This window comes from Myodes glareolus, chromosome 15, assembly GCF_982192425.1.
Source record: "Myodes glareolus chromosome 15, mMyoGla1.1, whole genome shotgun sequence".
Lineage (NCBI taxonomy): Eukaryota > Metazoa > Chordata > Mammalia > Rodentia > Cricetidae > Myodes > Myodes glareolus.
The window spans coordinates 10,034,494-10,053,906 of record NC_142040.1 but is presented as its reverse complement, the minus strand read 5'-3'; positions in this window follow the sequence as shown (position 1 = coordinate 10,053,906).

Below are 19,413 nucleotides of genomic sequence, written 5' to 3'. Positions count from 1 at the left end.
ACAGTAATTTGTGACCATGACAGAACTCTGTGACTATGGCAGTAGTCAGAACTATGACAGAATTCTGTGACTATGACAGTCCTTCTCTGACTATGACAGTACTCTGTTACTCTGACAGTATTCTGTGACTATGAACGTAGTCTGTGACTATAACAAAACTCTGTGACTATTACAGTACTCTGTGGCTATGAAAGTATGCTGTGACTATGACAGTGCTCTGTGACTATCACAATTTTCTGTGACTATTCCCGACTCTATGACTATGACAGTCCTCTGTGACTATGACTGTACCTTGTGACTATGACAGTACTCTGTGACTATGACATTACTCTGTGACTATGACAGAACTCTGTGACTATACAATACTCTGTGACTATGACAGAACACCGTGACTATACAGTATTCTGTGACTATGACCGAACTCAGTGTTTATGACAGAACGCTGTGACTATGACAGAAATCTGTGACTATGACAGTATTTTGAACCATGACAGAAGTCTGTGATTATGACAGTACACTGTGACTATCACACTACTCTGTTACTATGACAGTATACTGTGTCTATGACAGTACTCTGAGACTATGACAGTACCTGTGACTATGACAGAACTCTGTGACAATCACAGTCTTCTGTGACTATGACAGTACTCTGTGACTATGATAGAACTCTGTGACTATGACAGATCTCTGTTACTATTGCAGTACTCTGTGACTATGACATTACTCTGTGACTATGACAGTGCTCTGTGACTATCAAAGTCCTCTGTGACTATGACTGTACTCCGTGATTATGACAGAACTCTGTGACTATGACAGAACTCTGTGACTATTGCAGTACTCTGTGACTATGACATTATTCTGTGACTATGACAGAACTCTCTGACTATGACAGAACTCTGTATTTATGACAGAACTCCGACACTATGATAGAACTCTGTCACTATGACATTACTCTGCGACTATACAATCCTCTGTGACCATGACAGTGCTCTGTGACTTAAAGTACTTTGTGACTATGACAGTACTCATTGACTATGACAGTACTTTGAGGTGGATTTTATTCTGCGACTATGACATTACTCTGTGACTATGACAGAACTCTGTGATTATGACAGTCCTCTCTGACCATGAGAGTCCTCTATGACCATGACAGAACTCTGTGACTATGACAGAACTCTGTGACTTTGACAGTATTCTGTGACTATGAGAGTAGTCTGTGACCATGACAGTAGTCTGTGACTATGACAGTACTCTCTGCCTATGAGAGTACTCTGTGAATATGACTGTACTCTGTGACGATGACAGAACTCTGTGACCACGAGAGGACTCTGTGACTATGACAGAATTCTGTGATTATGGCAGTCCTTCTCTGACTAAGACAGTACTCTGTTACTATGACAGTAATTTGTGACCATGACAGAACTCTGTGACCATGACAAAACTCAGTGACTATGACAGTACTCTTTTACTATGACAGTCCTTTGTGACTAAGACAGTATTCGGTGACTATGAGAGAACTCTGTGACTATGACAGAACTCTGTCACTATGACAAACTTCTGTGACTATGACAGACTCTATGACTATGACAGTCCTCTGTGACTATCACAGTCCTCTGTGACTATGACTGTACTCTGTGAGTATGACAGTACGCTGTGACTATGATAGAACTCTCTGACAGTATGACAACACTGTGATTATGACAGAGCTCTGACACTATGACAGAACTCTGTGATAATTACAGAACTCTGTCATTTTGACTTTATTATGTGACTATACAGTTTTCTGTGACTATGACAGTCCTCTGTGACTACGACAATACTCTGTGACCGTTACAGACCTTTGTGACTATGAGAGTACTGTGTGACTATGAGAATACACTGTCACATTGCAGAAATCAGTGACTATGACAGAACTCTGTCACTGTTACAGTATTCTGTGACAATGACAGAACTATGTTACTATGACAGTACTCTGTAACCATGACAGAACTCTGTGACTATGACAGTACTCTGTGACTATGACAGAGCTCTGTGACACTCACAGTCCTCTGTGACTATGACAGAAATCTCTGACTATGAGAATACTCTGTGACCTTTAGAGTACTCGGTGACTATGACATTACTCTATGAATATTACTGTATTCTGTGACTATGACAGAACTCTGTCATTATACATTATTCTTTGACTATGACAGAACTCTGTTACTATGACATTCCTCTGTGACTATGACAGTACTCTGTGACTATGACTCTACTCTGTGACTCTGACAGAGCTCTGTGACAATGAGAGTCCTCTGTGACTCTGACAGTACACTGTGACCATGACAGTATTCTGTGACTATGAAAGTACTCTATGATTATTACAGTAAACTGTTACTATGACAGAAGTCTGTGACTATGACAATATCTGTGACTATGACAGTACTCTGTGACTATACAGTCCTCTGTCACTGTGACAGTTCTCTGTGACTATGACAGAACTCTGTGAATATGAGAATACTTAATGACCATGACAGTACTCTGTGACTTGAAATTACTCTGTGACTATGAGAGAACTCTGAGAGTATGACAGTCCACTGTGATTATGACATTACTCTGTGACTATGAGAGAACTCTCTGACTATGATAGAACGCTGGAATTATGGCAGAAATTTGACACTATGACAGAACACTGTGACTATGAAAGAACTCTGTCACTATGACAGTAGTCTGCGACTATACAGTTCTGTGACTATGACAGTTCTCTGTGTATTGAAAGTACTCTGTGACTATGACAGTACTCATTGACTATGACAGTACTTTGTGACTGAACTGTATTGTGCAACTATGACATTACTCTGTGACTATGACAGTACTCTGTGAACATTAGAGTTCTCTATGATCATGACAGAACTCTGTGACTATGACCGTAGTCTGTGGCTATGACAGAAATCTGTGACTATGACAGTACTCTGTGATTATGACAGAACTCTGTTAGTATTATACTACTCTGTGACTATTACACTGCTCTGTGACTATGACAGTCTTTGTGACGATGACATTCCTCTCTGACTATAAAAGTCCTCTGTGACTTTGACAGTACTCTGTGACTATGACCGTAGTCTGTGGCTATGACAGAAGTCTGTGACTATGACAGTACTCTGTTACTATGACACTACTCTTTTACTATGACAGACCTCTGTGACTATGACAGTTACCTGTGACTATGGCAGAACCCTGTGACTATGACAGAACTCTGTCACTATGACAGTACCATGAGACTATGAGAGTACACTGTGACTATGACAGAACTCTGTGATTATCACAGTCTTCTGTGACTAAGACAGTACCCTATCACTATGACAGTACTCTGAGACTAAGACTGTACTCTGTGACTATGAAAGAACTCTGTGACTATGACAGATCTCTATGACTATGACATAACTCTGTCACTATTACAGTACTCTGTGACTATGACAGTACTCTGTGACTATGACAATGCTCTGTGACTATGACAGTCCTCTGTGACTATGATAGAACTCTGTGACTATGACATTCAACTGTGAGTTTGGCATTACTCTGTGATTATGACAGAAATATCTGACTATGACAGAACTCTGTAATTATGACAGAGCTCTGACACTATGACAGAACTCTGTGATAATGACAGAACTCTGTCACTTTGACATTACTCTGTGACTATACAGTCTTCTGTGACTATGACAGTCCTCTGTGACTACGACAATACTCTGTGACCATGACAGACCTCTGTGACTATGAGAGTACTCTGTGACTATGAGAATACTCTGTCACATTGCAGAAATCAGTGATTATGACATAACTCTGTCACTGTGACAGTATACTGTGACAATGACAGAACTATGTTACTATGACAGTACTCTGTAACCATGACAGAGCTCTGTGACTATGACAGTACTCTGTGACTATGAGAGAATTCTGTGACTATGACAGTCCCCTGTTACTATGACAGAAATCTCTATGAGAATACTCTGTGACCTTTACAATAATCGGTGACTATTACTCTATGAATATTACTGTATTCTGTGACTATGAAGAACTCTGTCACTATTCATTACTCTTTGATTATGACAGAACTCTGTTACTATGACATTCCTCTGTGACGATGACAGTACTCTGTGACTATGACACTAGTCTTTTACTATGACAGTCCTCTGTGACTATGACAGAACTCTGTGATTCTACAGTACTCTGTGACGATGACAGAACTCTGTTAATATGACAGTCCTCGGTGACTATGACAGTATTCTGTGAATATTACACTACTCTGTGACTATCACAGACCTCTTTGACTATGACAGTCCTCTGTGACCATGACAGAACTCTGTGACTATGACAGAACTCTGTGAAAATGAAAATACACTGTGACTATAACAGCACTCTGTGACTATGACAGTCCTCTGTGACTATGACATTACTCTGTGACTATGACAGAACTCTCTGATTATGACAGTACTCTGTGACTGTGAAAGAACTCTGTGGCTATGACAGACGTCTGTCACTATGACAGTACTCTGTGACTATGACAGTACTCTGTGGCTATGAGAGTACTCTGTGACTATGATGGAACTCTCTGAATATGACAGTACTCTGGAACTCCTACAGAACTCTGTAACTATGAGAGTCCTCTATGACTATCACAGTCCTCTGTGACTATGACAAAACTCTGACTATGACAATATCCTGTGACTATGACAGAACACTGTGACAATGACAGTCCTCTGTTACTTTGACAGAACTTTGTGACTATGGGAGTACTTGTGACTATGACAGAACACTGTGAATATGACAGAACTCTGTGACCATGGTTATATTCTGTGACTTTGATAGTACTCTCTGACTGTGACAGAAATCTGTGACTATGACAGTCATTTTTGACTATGACAGAACTCCTTGGCTATGACAGTCCTCTGTGACTATGACAGTCCTCTGTAACTATGACAGAACGCTGTGACTATGACAGAACTCTGTGACCATAGTTAAATTCTGTGACTATGATAGTACTCTCTGACTGTAACAGAAATCTGTGACTATGACAGTCATTTTTGACTATGACATAACTCTGTGACCATGATAGAATTCTGGGACTATGACAGTCCTCTTTGACTATGAAAGTACTCTGTGAATATGACAGAACTCTTTGGCTATGACAGTCCTCTGTGACTATGACAGTCCTCTCTAACTATGACAGAACACTGTGACTATGACAGTCCTCTGTCACTATGACAGCCCTCTGTGACTATGACAGAACTAAGTTACTATGACAGTACTCTATGACCATGACAGTACTCTGTGATTATGACAATACACTGTGCCTATGAAAGAACTCTGTAACTATGACAGTAATATGTGACCATGACTGAATTCTGTAACTATGACACTACTCTGTGACTATGACAGAACTCAGTGATTATGATAGGACTCTGTGACTTTGACAGATCTCCCTGACTATTACAGTACTCTGACACCATGAGAGTACTCTGTGACTATGATAGAACTCTGTTACTATGACAGAACTCTGTGGTTATGAAAGAACTTTGTGACTACGACAGTACTCTGTGACTAAGACAATACTCTGTGACTATGACAGTGCTTTGTGACCATGACAGAACTCTGTGACTATGACAGTGCTTTGTGACCATGACAGAACTCTGTGACTATGACAGACCTCTCTGTCTATAACAGAAATCTGTGACTTTGACAAAACTTTGTGACTATGACGGTCCTCTGTGAGTATGACAGTACTGTGTTACTCTGACAGTACTCTCTGACCATGACAGAACTCTGTAGCTATGTCAGAACTGTGTGAAAATGAAAATACTCTGTGACTTTGATATTAGTCTGCGACCATGACTGTAGTCGAAGACTATGACAGTACTCTGTGACTATGACAGAACTCTGTGGCTATGACAGAACTCTGTCACTGTGACAGGACTCGGTGACTATGACAGTACTCTGTGACTATGACAGAACTCTGTGACTATGATTGTCCTCTGTAAATAAGAGAGTCTTCTGTGACTATGACAAAACACTGTGACTATGACAGACTCTGTGACTATGACAGAACTCTATGACTATGACAGTACTCCGTGACTATGAGAGTAGTCTGCGACCATGACAGTAGTCTGTGAAAATGACAGTAATTTTAAATTTGACACAACTCTGTGACTATGACAGAACTCTGTGACCAAAAGAGAACTCTGTGACTATGACAGATTTCTAAGACTATCACAGTCCTCTGTGACTATGACAGTCCTCTGAGACTATGACAGTACTCTGTGACAATTACAGAACTCTCTGACTTTGACAGAACTTTGTGACTATGACAGTACTCTGTGACTATGACAGTCCTCTGTTACTATGACATTACACTGTGACGATGACGGAACTCTGTGATTTTGACAGAACTCTGTCACAATGACAGAACTCGGTGACTATGACAGAACTCAGTGACTATGACAGTCCTTTGTGACTATCACAGTCTTCTGTGACTATGAGAGAACTCTGTGACTATGACAGAACTCTGTGACAATGACAGTCCTCTGTGACTATGACAGAACTCTGTGACTATGAGATTACTTGTGACTATGACAAAAATCTGTTGCTATGACAGAACACTGTGACTATGACAGAATTCTGTGACTAAGATGGTTCTCTCTGACTGTGACAGAAATCTCTGACTATAACACTCCTGTGTGACTAGGACATAACTTTGTGACCATGACAGAATTCAGTGACTATGCCATTCCTCTTTGACTATGACGGTACACTGTGATAATGAAAGATCTATGTGACTATAACAGAACTCTGTTACTATGACAGTCCTCGGTGACTATGACATATTCTGTGAATATTACACTACTCTGTGACTATCACAGACCTCTTTGACTATGACAGTCCTCTGTGACCATGACAGAACTCTGTGACTATGACAGAACTCTGTGAAAATGAAAATACACTGTGACTATGACAGCACTCTGTGACAATGACAGTCCTCTCTAACAATGACAGTAAACTGTGACTATGACAGTACTCTGTGACCATGACAGAACTCTATGACTATGACAGTCCTCTGTGACCATGGCAGAACTCTGTGACTATGACAGTACTCTGTGACTATGAGAGTAGTGTGTGTCCATGACAGTAGTCTGTGAGTATGACTGTACTCTTTTACTATCATAGTACTCTGTTACTATGATAGAACACTGTGACCAAGACAGAACTCTATGACTATGACAGAACTCTGTGATTCTGACAGCATTCTGTGACTATGACATGCCTCTGTGATTATGACAGTACTCTGCGACCATGAGAGTAGTCTGTGACTATGAGAGTACTCTGTGACTATGACAGTACTCTGTGACTATGACTGTCCTCTGTGACTATGACAGTACACTGTGACTCTGACAAAACTCTGTGACTATGACACAAGTCTGTCACTATGACGGTCCTCTGTGACTATGACAGTACTCTGTGACTATGACAGAACTCTGTGACCATGGTGGAATTCTGTGACTATTATAGTACTCTCTGACTGTGACAGAAATCTGTGACTATGACAGACTCTGTGACTATGACAGAACTCTGTGATTATGACAGTACTTTGTGACTCTGAGAGTAGACTCTGACCATGACAGTACACTGTGATGATGATGGAACTCTGTGATTTTGACAGAACTCTGTCACAATGACAGTACTCGGTGACTATGACAGAACTCAGTTATTATGACAGGCCTCTGTGACTACCACAGTCCTCTGTGACTATGAGAGTACTCTGTGACTATGACAGAACTCTGTGACAATGACAGTCCTCTGTGACTATGACAGAACGCTGTGACTATGAGATTACTTGTGACTATAACAGAACTCTGCTGCTTTGAAAGAACACTGTAACTATGACAGAATTCTGTGACTATGATAGTACTCTCTGACTGTGAAAGAAATCTGTGACTATGACACTCCTGTGTGATTAGGACATAACTTTGTGGCCATGACAGATTTCTGTGAATATGCCAGTCCTCCTCGACTATGAGAGTACACTGTGACTATGAAAGATCTATGTGACTATGACAGAACTCTGTGCAAATGAAAATACACTATGACTATGACAGCACTCTGTGACTATGACAATCCTCTGTGACAATGACAGTCCACTGTGACTATGACAGTACTCTGTGACCATGACAGAACTCTATGACTATGAAGTCCTCTGTGACATGACAGAATTCTGTGACTATGACAGAACTCTGTGACTATGACAGTACTCTGTGACTATGAGAGAAGTCTGTGTCCATGACAGTAGTCTATGAGTATGACAGTACTCTTTTACTATGACAGTACTCTGTTACCATGATAGAACATTGTGACCATGACAGAACTCTGTTACTATGATAGAACTCTGTGACTATGACAGTACTCTGTGACTATGACAGGCGTCTGTGATTATGACAGTACTCTGCAACCATAAGAGTAGTCTGTGACTATGAGAGTACTCTGTGACTATGACTCTACTCCATGACTATGACTGTCCTCTGTGACTATGAAAGTACACTGTGACTATGACAGTACTCTGTGATTATGACAGAACTGTGTGACTACGATCGTCCACCGTGACTATGACAGTACTCTGTGACTATGACAAGACTCTGTGACTATGACAGTCATCCGTGACCATGATAGAATACTGTGACTATGACAGAACTCTGTGACCAACAGTGTCCTCTGTGACTATGACAGTACTCTGTGACTATGGCAATACTCTGTGACTATGACATAACTCTGTGACCATGACAAAAATCTGTGACAATGATAGTCCTTTCTAATTATGCCAGTACTCTGTGACTATGACAATACTCTATGACTAAGACAGGACTCCGTGTCTATGACAATACACTGTGATAATAACAAGAACTCTGTGACTATGACAGTCGTCTTTGACTATGACAGTACTCTGTTACTTTGATAGAAGACCGTGACTATGACAGTACTCTGTGACCATGACAGTACTCTGTGACTATTACATTACTCTATGAGTATTACATTACTCTCTGACTCTGAGAGTACTCTGTGACTATGACAGTAGTCTGTGACTATGTCAGTACACTGTGAAAATGACAGTACTTAATGACTTGACTGTACTCTGTGAATATGACATTACTCTGTGATTATGACAGAACTCAGAGTCTATGAAAGTACTCTGTGGCCATGAGAGTCCTCTGTGACCGTGATAGAAATCTGTGACCATGGCAGATCTCTGTGACTATGACAGAAATCTGTACCTATGACAGTCCTCTGTGACGATGACAGTACACTGTATCTATGACAGTACTCTGTAACAATGACAGAACTCTATGACGATGACAGAACTTTGTGACTATGACAGTACTCTTTGAATATGACATTAGTCTGCGACCATGACAGTACTCTGTGACTATGACAGTCCTCTGTGTCTGTGACAGTACACTGTGACTATGAAGGAACTCTGTGATTATGATAGAACTTTGTCACAATGACAGTACTTGGTGACTATGACAGAACTCAGTGACTACGACAGTCCTCTGTGACTATGACAGAACTCTGACTATGAGAGTACTCTGTGACTATGACAATACTCTATGACTATGACAGAACTCTGTGACAATGACAGTCCTCAGTGACTATGAAATTACTTGTGACTATGACAGAACTCTGTTACTAATACTGAACACTGTGACTATGACTGAATACTGTGACTATGATAGTACTTTTGCCTGTGACAGAAATCTGTGATGATGACACTCCTGTGTTACTAGGACATAACTGAGTGACCATGACAGAACTCTGTGTATATGATAGTCTGCTTTTACTATGACAGTACAATGGGACTATGACAGAACTCTATTACTATGACAGTACTCTGTTACTATGATAGAACTCTGTGACCATGACTGCACTCTGTGACTATGACAGAACTCTGTGACTATGACAGTACTCTGTGACTATGACAGGTCTCTGTGATCATGACAGAACACTGTGACTATGACAGTACTCTGTGATTATGACAGTACTCTGCGACCAGGACAGTACTCTGTGACTATGAAAGTACTCTGTGACTATGACAGGCCTCTGTGATCATGACAGGCCTCTGTGATCATGACAGAACTCTGTGATTATGACAGTATTCTGCGACCATGACAGTACTCTGCGACCATGACAGTACTCTGTGACTATGATAGTCCTCTGTGACTATGACAGTACACTGTGACTCTGACTGAACTCTGTGACTATGACAGAAGTCTGTCACTATGACAGTACTCTGTGACTATGACATTACCCTGTAATTATGATTGAACTCTGTGGTTATGACAGCGTTCTGTGGCTATGAGAGTCCTCTGTAACTATGACAGAACTCTGTGTCTATGGCAGTTCTCCGTGTCTATGACAGTACACTGTGACTATGACAGTACTCTGTGACTATGACCGTATTCTGTGACTGTGATAGTACTCTGTGACTATGACAGAATTATTTGACTATGATAGTACTCTCTGACTGTGACAGAAATCTGTGACTATGACACTCCTGTGTGAGTAGGATATAACTCTGTGATCATGACAGAACTGTGTGACTATGCCAGTCCTCTTTGACTATAACAGTACACTCTGACTATGACAAAACTATCTGACTATGACAGAACTCTTTTAGTATGACAGTACTTGGTGACTATGACAGTATTCTGTAACTATTACAATATTCTGTGACTATCATAGAACTCTGTGACTATGAGAGTATCCTTTGACTATGAGAGAACTCTGTGATGATGAAAATACACTGTGACTATGACAGTACACTGTGACTATGACAATCCACTGTGACGATGACAGTACACTTTGACTATGACAGTACTCTGTGACTATGACAGACTATGACCATGACAATTCTCAGTGACCATGCCAAATTCTGTGACTATGACAGAACTCTGTGACTATACAGTCTTCCGTAACTATGACAGAACTCTGTGACTATGACAGTATTCTGTGTCTATGACAGTATTCTGTGAGTATGACAGAGGTCTGTGACTATGAGAATCCTTTGTGACTATGACAGAACTCTGTGACTATTACAGTACTCTATGATTATTACAGTACTCTGTTACTAAAACAGAACTCTATCACTGTGACAGTCCTCTGTGACTATGACAGTATTCTCTGACCATGACAGAACTCTGTGTCTATGACAGTACTCTGTGACTATGACAGAACTCTGTTACTATGATAGAAATCTGTAAGCATGACAGAACTCTGTGATTATGACCAAACTCTGTGACTATGACAGCCTTCTGTGATTAGGACAGTACTCTGTTACTATGACAGTACTCTGTGATCATGACAGAAATCTGTGACTATGACAGAACTCTGTGACCATGAGAGTCCTCTGTGACAATGACAGTCCTCTGTTACTATGACAGTACTCTCTGATTATGACAGTACTCTGTGACCATGACAGAAATCTGTGACTATGACAGAACTCTGTGACAATGACAGTACTCTGTGACTATGACAGAACATTGTGATTATGACAGAACTCTTTGAATATGACAGAACTCTGTCACTATGACAGGACTCTGTGAAAATGACAGCATTCTGTGATTATGAGAGTAACATGTGACTATGACCAACCTTCTGTGATAATGACAGTACTCTGTTACTATGAAAGTCCTCTGTGAACATGACAGAACTCTGTGACTATGACAGTATTCTGTGACAATGACAGTAATTGTGATTATGACAGTGCTCTGTGACTATGACAGTACTCTCTTTCTGTTACAGAAATCTGTGACTATGACAGAACTCTGTGACTCTGACAGTACTCTGTGACGACGACAGTACTCTGTGATTATGACAGTATTCTGAGACTATGAAGGAACTCTGTGAATATGATAGAAATCTGTGACTATGACAGTATGTGACTATGACAGTACTCTGTGAATATCACAATACTCTGTGACTGTGATAGAACTCTCTGACTATGACAGTCCTCTGTGACTATGACAGAACTCTGTGATCATAACAGTGCTCTGTGACCATGACAGTATTCTGTTACTATGACAAATTTCTACGATTATAACAGTACTCTGTGAATATGACAGGACTCTGTCACTATGATAGAACACTGTGACTATCAGAATACTCTGTGAGTATGACAGAATTCTTTGAGTATGACAGAACTCTGTGACTTTGACAGTACACTGTGACTTTGACAAACTTCTGTGACTATGACAGAACTCTGTGACTATTTCAGTACTCTATGAATATTACAGTAATCGGTTACTATGACAGAAATCTGTTAGTATGACAGTACTCTCTGACTATGACAGAACTCTTTGACTATGAAAGAGCTCTGTGACTATGATAGTCCTTCACGAACCATGCTAGAATTCTGTTACTATAACAGAACTTTGTGACAATGACAATACACTGAGACTATGACAGTAGCCTCTTACTATTACAATACTCTGTGACTATGAGAGAACTCTGTGACTATGACCGTACTCTGTGACTATGACAGAACTCTGTGACTATGAAAATACTCTGTGACTATGAAAATACTCTGTGACTATGACAGAACTCTGTGACTATGACAGTGCAATGTGACTATGACAGATTTCTGTGACTCTGACAATACTCTGTGACTGTGGCAGAAATCTGTGACAATGAAAGTACTCTGTGACTATGACAGAACCCTGTGACTATGACAGTACTCTGTGACCATGACAGTAGTCTGTTAATATGACAATGCTCTGTGACTATGAGAGAACTCTGTGACGATGACAGTACTTTGTGAATATGTCAAAAATCTGTGACTATGAAAATACTCTGTGACTATTACAGTACTCTGTGACTATGACAGTATTCTGTGACTATGACAGTGCTCTGTGACTATGAAAGAACTCTGTGACTGTGACAGTACTCTGTGACTATGACACTACTCTGTGACTATGACAGTGCTCTGTAACTATGACAGAGCTCTGTGACTATGACAGAACTCAGTGACTATAACAGTTCTCTCTGACTATCACAGTCCTCTGTGACCAAGACAGAATTCTGTGACTATGTCAATCCTCTGTGAATATGACAGAACTCTGTGACAGTGACAATCCTCTGTGATTATGACAGAAATCTATGACTATGAAACTACTTGTGACTATGAAAGAACTCTGTTACTATGACAGAACACTGTAACTATGAAAGAATTCTGTGACTATGATAGTACTCTCTGACTGTGAAAGAAATCGGTGACTATGACACACCTGTGTGACTATGACATAACTCTGTGACAATAAGAGAACTCTGTGACTATGACAGTCCTCTTAGAATATGACAGTACACTGTGACAATGACAGTACTCTGTGACTATAACAGAACTCTGTGACTGTGACCGTACTCTTTGACTATGACAGTCTTCTGTGTCTATGACAGTACTCTGTGACCTTGGCAGAATTCTGTGACTATGACAATACAATGTGACTATGACAGTACTCTGCGACTATGACAGAACTCTGTGGCTATGACAGTCCACTGTAACGAAGACAGTACTCTGTGACTATGACAGTCCTCTGTGACTATCACAGTACTCCGTGACTATGAAGGAACTCTTTGAGTATGACAGTGCTCGGTGACTAGGAGAGTACTCTATGACTATGAGAGAGTACTCTCTTACTATAACAGTACACTGTGACCATGACAGAATTCTCTGACTATGATCGAACTCTGTGACTACGCGAGTACTCTGTGCCTAGGACAATATTCTGTGACTATGACAGAACTGTGTGACTATGACAGTACTCTGTGTCAATGAAAAAATTCTATGACTATGACAGAACACTGTGACTTTGACAGTACTCTGTGACTAGGACAATACTCTGTGACTATGACAGAACTGTATGTCTTTGACAGTAATTTGTGACCATAACAGAACTATGTGACTGTGAAAGTACACTGTGACTATGACAGTCCACTGTGACAATGACCGTTCTCCGTGACTATGAAAGTACTCTGTGAGTATGACAATACTCTGTGACTTTGAGAATACTATGTTACTATTACGGAACTCTGTGACTATGACCGTACTCTGTGACTATTACTGTACTCTGTAACTATGACAGAACGCTGTGACTATTACAGTCCCATGTGACTATAACAGTACTCTGTGACAATCACAGTACTCTGTGACTATTACAGTACTTTGTGACTGGACACTACTATGTGACTATGACATCATTCTGTGACTTTGACAGAAATCTGAGACTATGACAGTACTCTATGACCATTAGAGTCCTTTCTGACCATGACAGAACTCTGTGACTATGACAGGCCACTGTGACTATGAGAAAACTCCGTGACTATGAGAGTAATCTGTGACTATGACAGAATTCTGTGACCATGACAGAACTCTGTGACTATTACAGAACTTTGTGACTATGACAGAACTTTGTGACAATGACAATACTCTGTAACGATGACACAACTCTGTGGCTATGACAGTTTTTTGTGACCATGACAGAACTCTGTGACTATGACAGTACTCTGTGACTAGGGCAGCATACTGTAACGATGACAGAACTCTGTGACTATGACAATAAACTATGACTATGACAGTATTCTGTGACTATGATAGAACTCTGTGACTATGAGGGTAGTCTGTGACTATGACAGAACTCTGTGACCATGACAGTATTCTGTAACCATGACAGAATACTTTCACAATGACAGAACTCTATGATTATGACAGTTCTCTGTGACTATTGCCGTAATCTGGACTATGACAGTAATCGGTGACTATGACAGCACACTGGTACTGTGACAATACACTGTGACTATGACAAAAGTCTGTGACTATGACAGTACTCTGTGACTATGAGAGTACTCTGTGACTATGACAGAGCTCTGTCACTATGACAGTACTTTGAGACTTCGATAGTACTCTTTGACTATGACAGAACTCTCTGACTTTCACAGTCTTCTGTGACTATGACAGTACTCTGTGACTATGATAGAACTCTGTGACTATGAGGGTAGTCTGTGACTATGACAGAACTCTGTGACCATGACAGTATTCTGTAACCATGACAGAATACTTTCACAATGACAGAACTCTATGATTATGACAGTTCTCTGTGACTATTGCCGTACTCTGGACTATGACAGTAATCGGTGACTATGACAGCACACTGGTACTATGACAATACACTGTGACTATGACAGAACTCTGTGACTATGACAAAAGTCTGTGACTATGACAGTACTCTGTGACTATGAGAATTCTCTGTGACTATGACAGTACTCTGTGATTTGAAACTACTCTGTGACTATGACAGTACTCTGTGTCCTTGACAGAACTCTGTGACTATGACAATAAAATGTGACTATGACAGTACTCATCGACTATGACAGAACTCTGTGACTATGACAAAAGTCTGTGACTATGACAGTACTCTGTGACTATGAGAATTCTCTGTGACTATGACAGTACTCTGTGATTTGAAACTACTCTGTGACTATGACAGTACTCTGTGTCCTTGACAGAACTCTGTGACTATGACAATAAAATGTGACTATGACAGTACTCATCGACTATGACAGAACTCTGTGGCTATGACAGTCCACTGTGACTATGACAGTACTCTGTGACTATGACAGTCCTCTGTGACTATCATAGTACTCTGTAACTATGAAAGAACTCTTTGAGTATGACAGTGGTTGGTGACTAGGAGAGTACTTTGTGACTATGAGAGTACTCTGTTACTATAACAGTACTCTGTGACCATGACAAAATTCTCTGACTATGATAGAACTCTGTGACTATGACATTACTCTGTGAGAAGGACAATACTCTGTGACTATGACAGAACTGTGTGACTATTACTGTCCACTGTGACTATGACAGTACACTGTGTCCATGAAAGAATTCTATGACTATGACAGAACTCTGTGACTTTGACAGTACTCTGTGACTAGGACAATACTCTGTGACTAGGACAGAACTGTAAGTCTTTGACAGTACGCTATGACCATGACAGTACTATGGGACTGTGGGAGTACACTGTGACTATGACAGTCCACTGTGACAATGACAATCCTCTGTGACTATTACAGTACTTTGTGACTATGACAATACTCTGTGCTTTGAGAATACTATGTTAATATTACAGAACTCTGTGACTATGACTGTACTCTCTGACTATTACTATACGCTGTAACTATGACAGAACTCTGTGATTATGACAGTCCTCTGTGACTATGAGAGTACTCTGTTACTATGACTGTACTCGATGTCCATGAGAGAACTCTGTGACAATGACAGTACTCTGTGACTATGACAGTAGTCTGTGACTATGAAAATACTCTGTGACTATGACAGATCTCTGTGTCTCTGACAGTTCTCTGTGACTTTGACAGAACTCTGTGACTGTGACAGAACTCTGTTACTGTGACAGTACATTGTGACTATGACCGTACTCTGTGACCATGACAGTACACTCTAACAATGAGAGAGCTCGGTGACTATGAGAGTCCTCTGTGACTATGATAGATATCTGTGACTAGGACAGTACTCTGTGATCATGACAGTACTCTGTGCCTATGTCAGTATTCTATGATTGTTATAGTAATCTCTGATTATGACAGTACTCTGTGACTATGATAGTACTCTGTGACCATGACAGTACACTGTGACCATGACAGTACTCTCTGACTTTGAAACTACTCTGAGACTATCATAGACTCTGTGACTATGACAGTACTCTGTGACAATGAAAGGTCTCTGAGACTATGACAGTACTCTGTGACAATGACAGTACTCTTTGATTTGAAAGTATTATGTGACTATTACAGTACTTTGTGACTGGACACTACTATGTGACTATGACATTACTCTGTGACTTTGACAGAACTCTGAGACTATGAGAGTACTCTATGACCATTAGAGTCCATTCTGACCAAGACAGAACTCTGTGATTATGACAGGCCAAGTGACTATGAGAGAACTCCATTACTATGTGAGTACTCTTTTACTATGACAGAATTCTGTGACCATGACAGTACACTGTGACCATGACAGTACTCTCTGACTTTGACACTACTCTGAGACTATCACAGAACTCTATGATTATGACAGTACTCTGTGACTATGACAGTTTTCTGTGACTATGACAGTACTCTGTGACCTTGACAGAATTCTGTGACTATGACAGTTGTCGTTGACTATGACAGTTCTCTGTGACTTATGACAGTACTCTGTGACTATGATAGTACTCTGTGTCTATGACATGAGGCTGCCTATATGACAATACTCTGTGACTATGACAGTACTCTGTTACTATGACAGTGTTCTGTGTGTATGACAGAACTCTGTGACTATGAGAGTACTCTGTGACTATGTCAGAAGTCTTTACCCATGACACTACTCTGTGAAGATGACAGAATACTTTCACAATGACAGAACTCTATGACTATTACAGTACTCTGTGAATATGAGAGTAGTCTGTGACCATGACAGTAGTCTGTGACTATGGCCATACTCTGGAAAATGACAGTAATCTGTGACTATGACAGAAATCTGTGACTATGACAGAAGTCTGTGACTATGACAGTCCTCTGTGACTATGAGGGTACTCTGTGATCATAACAGTACTCTGTGATTTGAAACTACTCTGTGACTATGACAGTACTCTGTGACTATGACGGTACTTTGTGACTGGACTGTTCTTTGCTACTATGACATTGCTCTGTGATTATGACAAGACTCTGAGACTATGACAGTACTCAGTTACCATGACAGTCTACTGTGACCATGACAGAACTCTGTGACTATGACAGAACTCTGTGACCATGAGAGAACTCTGTGATTATGACAATGCTCTGTGACTATGACAGAATTCTTTGTCCATGATAGTACTCTTTGACTATTAGAGTACTGTGTTACTATGATTTTACTCACTGTTATTACAGAAAACGTGACTATGACAGAACTCTGTGACTATGACAGGACTCTGTGACTATAACAATAGTCTGTGACTATGACAGTCTTCTGTGACGATGACAGTACTCTGTGACTTGAAAGTAATCTTTTACTATGAAAGTACTATATGACTATGACATAACTTGGTGACTGGAGTGTATTCTGTGACTATGACATTACTCTGTGAGTATGACAGAACTCTGAGACTATGATAGGACTCTGTTACCTTGAGAGTCCTCTGTGACCATGCCAGAACTCTGTGACTATGACAGAACACTGTGATTATGACAGTCCTCTGTGACTATGATGGTACTCTGTGTGACTATGACACTATTGTGGTACTATGACAGTCCTCTGTGACTTTGACAGTACTCTGAAACTATGAGAGAACTCTGTGACTATGACAGAACTCTGTCACTATGACAGTACTCGGAGACTATGACTGTACTCTGTGACTTTGACAGAACTCTGTGACTATCAGAGTCTTCTTTGACTATGATAGTACTCTGTGACTATGACAGGACTCTGTGACTATGACAGAACTCTGAATATTACAGTACTCTGTGACTATGACAGTACTCTGTGACTATGTCATTGCTTTCTGACGATGACAGGAGACTGTGACTATGAATGAACTCTGTGACTATGACAGAACTCTGTCACTATGACAGTACTCGGAGACTATGACAGGACTCTGTGACTATGAAGAACTCTGTGACTATCAGAGTCTTCTGTGACTATGACAGGACTCTGTGACTATGAGAGTTCTCTGTGACTATGACAGAACTGTATGACTAAGACAGAAATCAGTGACTATGACAGTACTCTGTGACTATGAGAGAACTCTTTGACTAAGACAGAACTCTGTGACTATGACAGTACTTTGTTACAGTGACAGTACTCTGTGACTATAACAGTGCTCTGTGACTATGACAGATCTCTGTGACTATGACAGATAACTGTGACTATGACAAAACAATGTGACAATACTCTGTGACTATGACAGATAACTGTGACTATGACAGTACAATGTGACTATGACAGAACTCTGTGACTATGACAAAAGTCTGTCACTATGACAGTATTCTGTGATTATGACAGAATTCTGTGACTATGATAGTCCTCTGTGAATATGACAGAACTCCGTGACAATGACAGTACTCTGTGACCATGACAGTACTCTTTTACTATGAGAGTACTCTATCTGTAGTACAGTTCTCTGTGACTATAACAGTCCTCTATGACTATGATAGTACTATGTTACTATGACTATACTCTGTGACTATGACAGAAATCTGTGACTATGACAAAAGTCTGTCTCTATGACAGTACTCTGTGACTGTTACAGTACTCTATGACTATAACAATACTCTGTGACTATGAAATAACACAGTGACTAT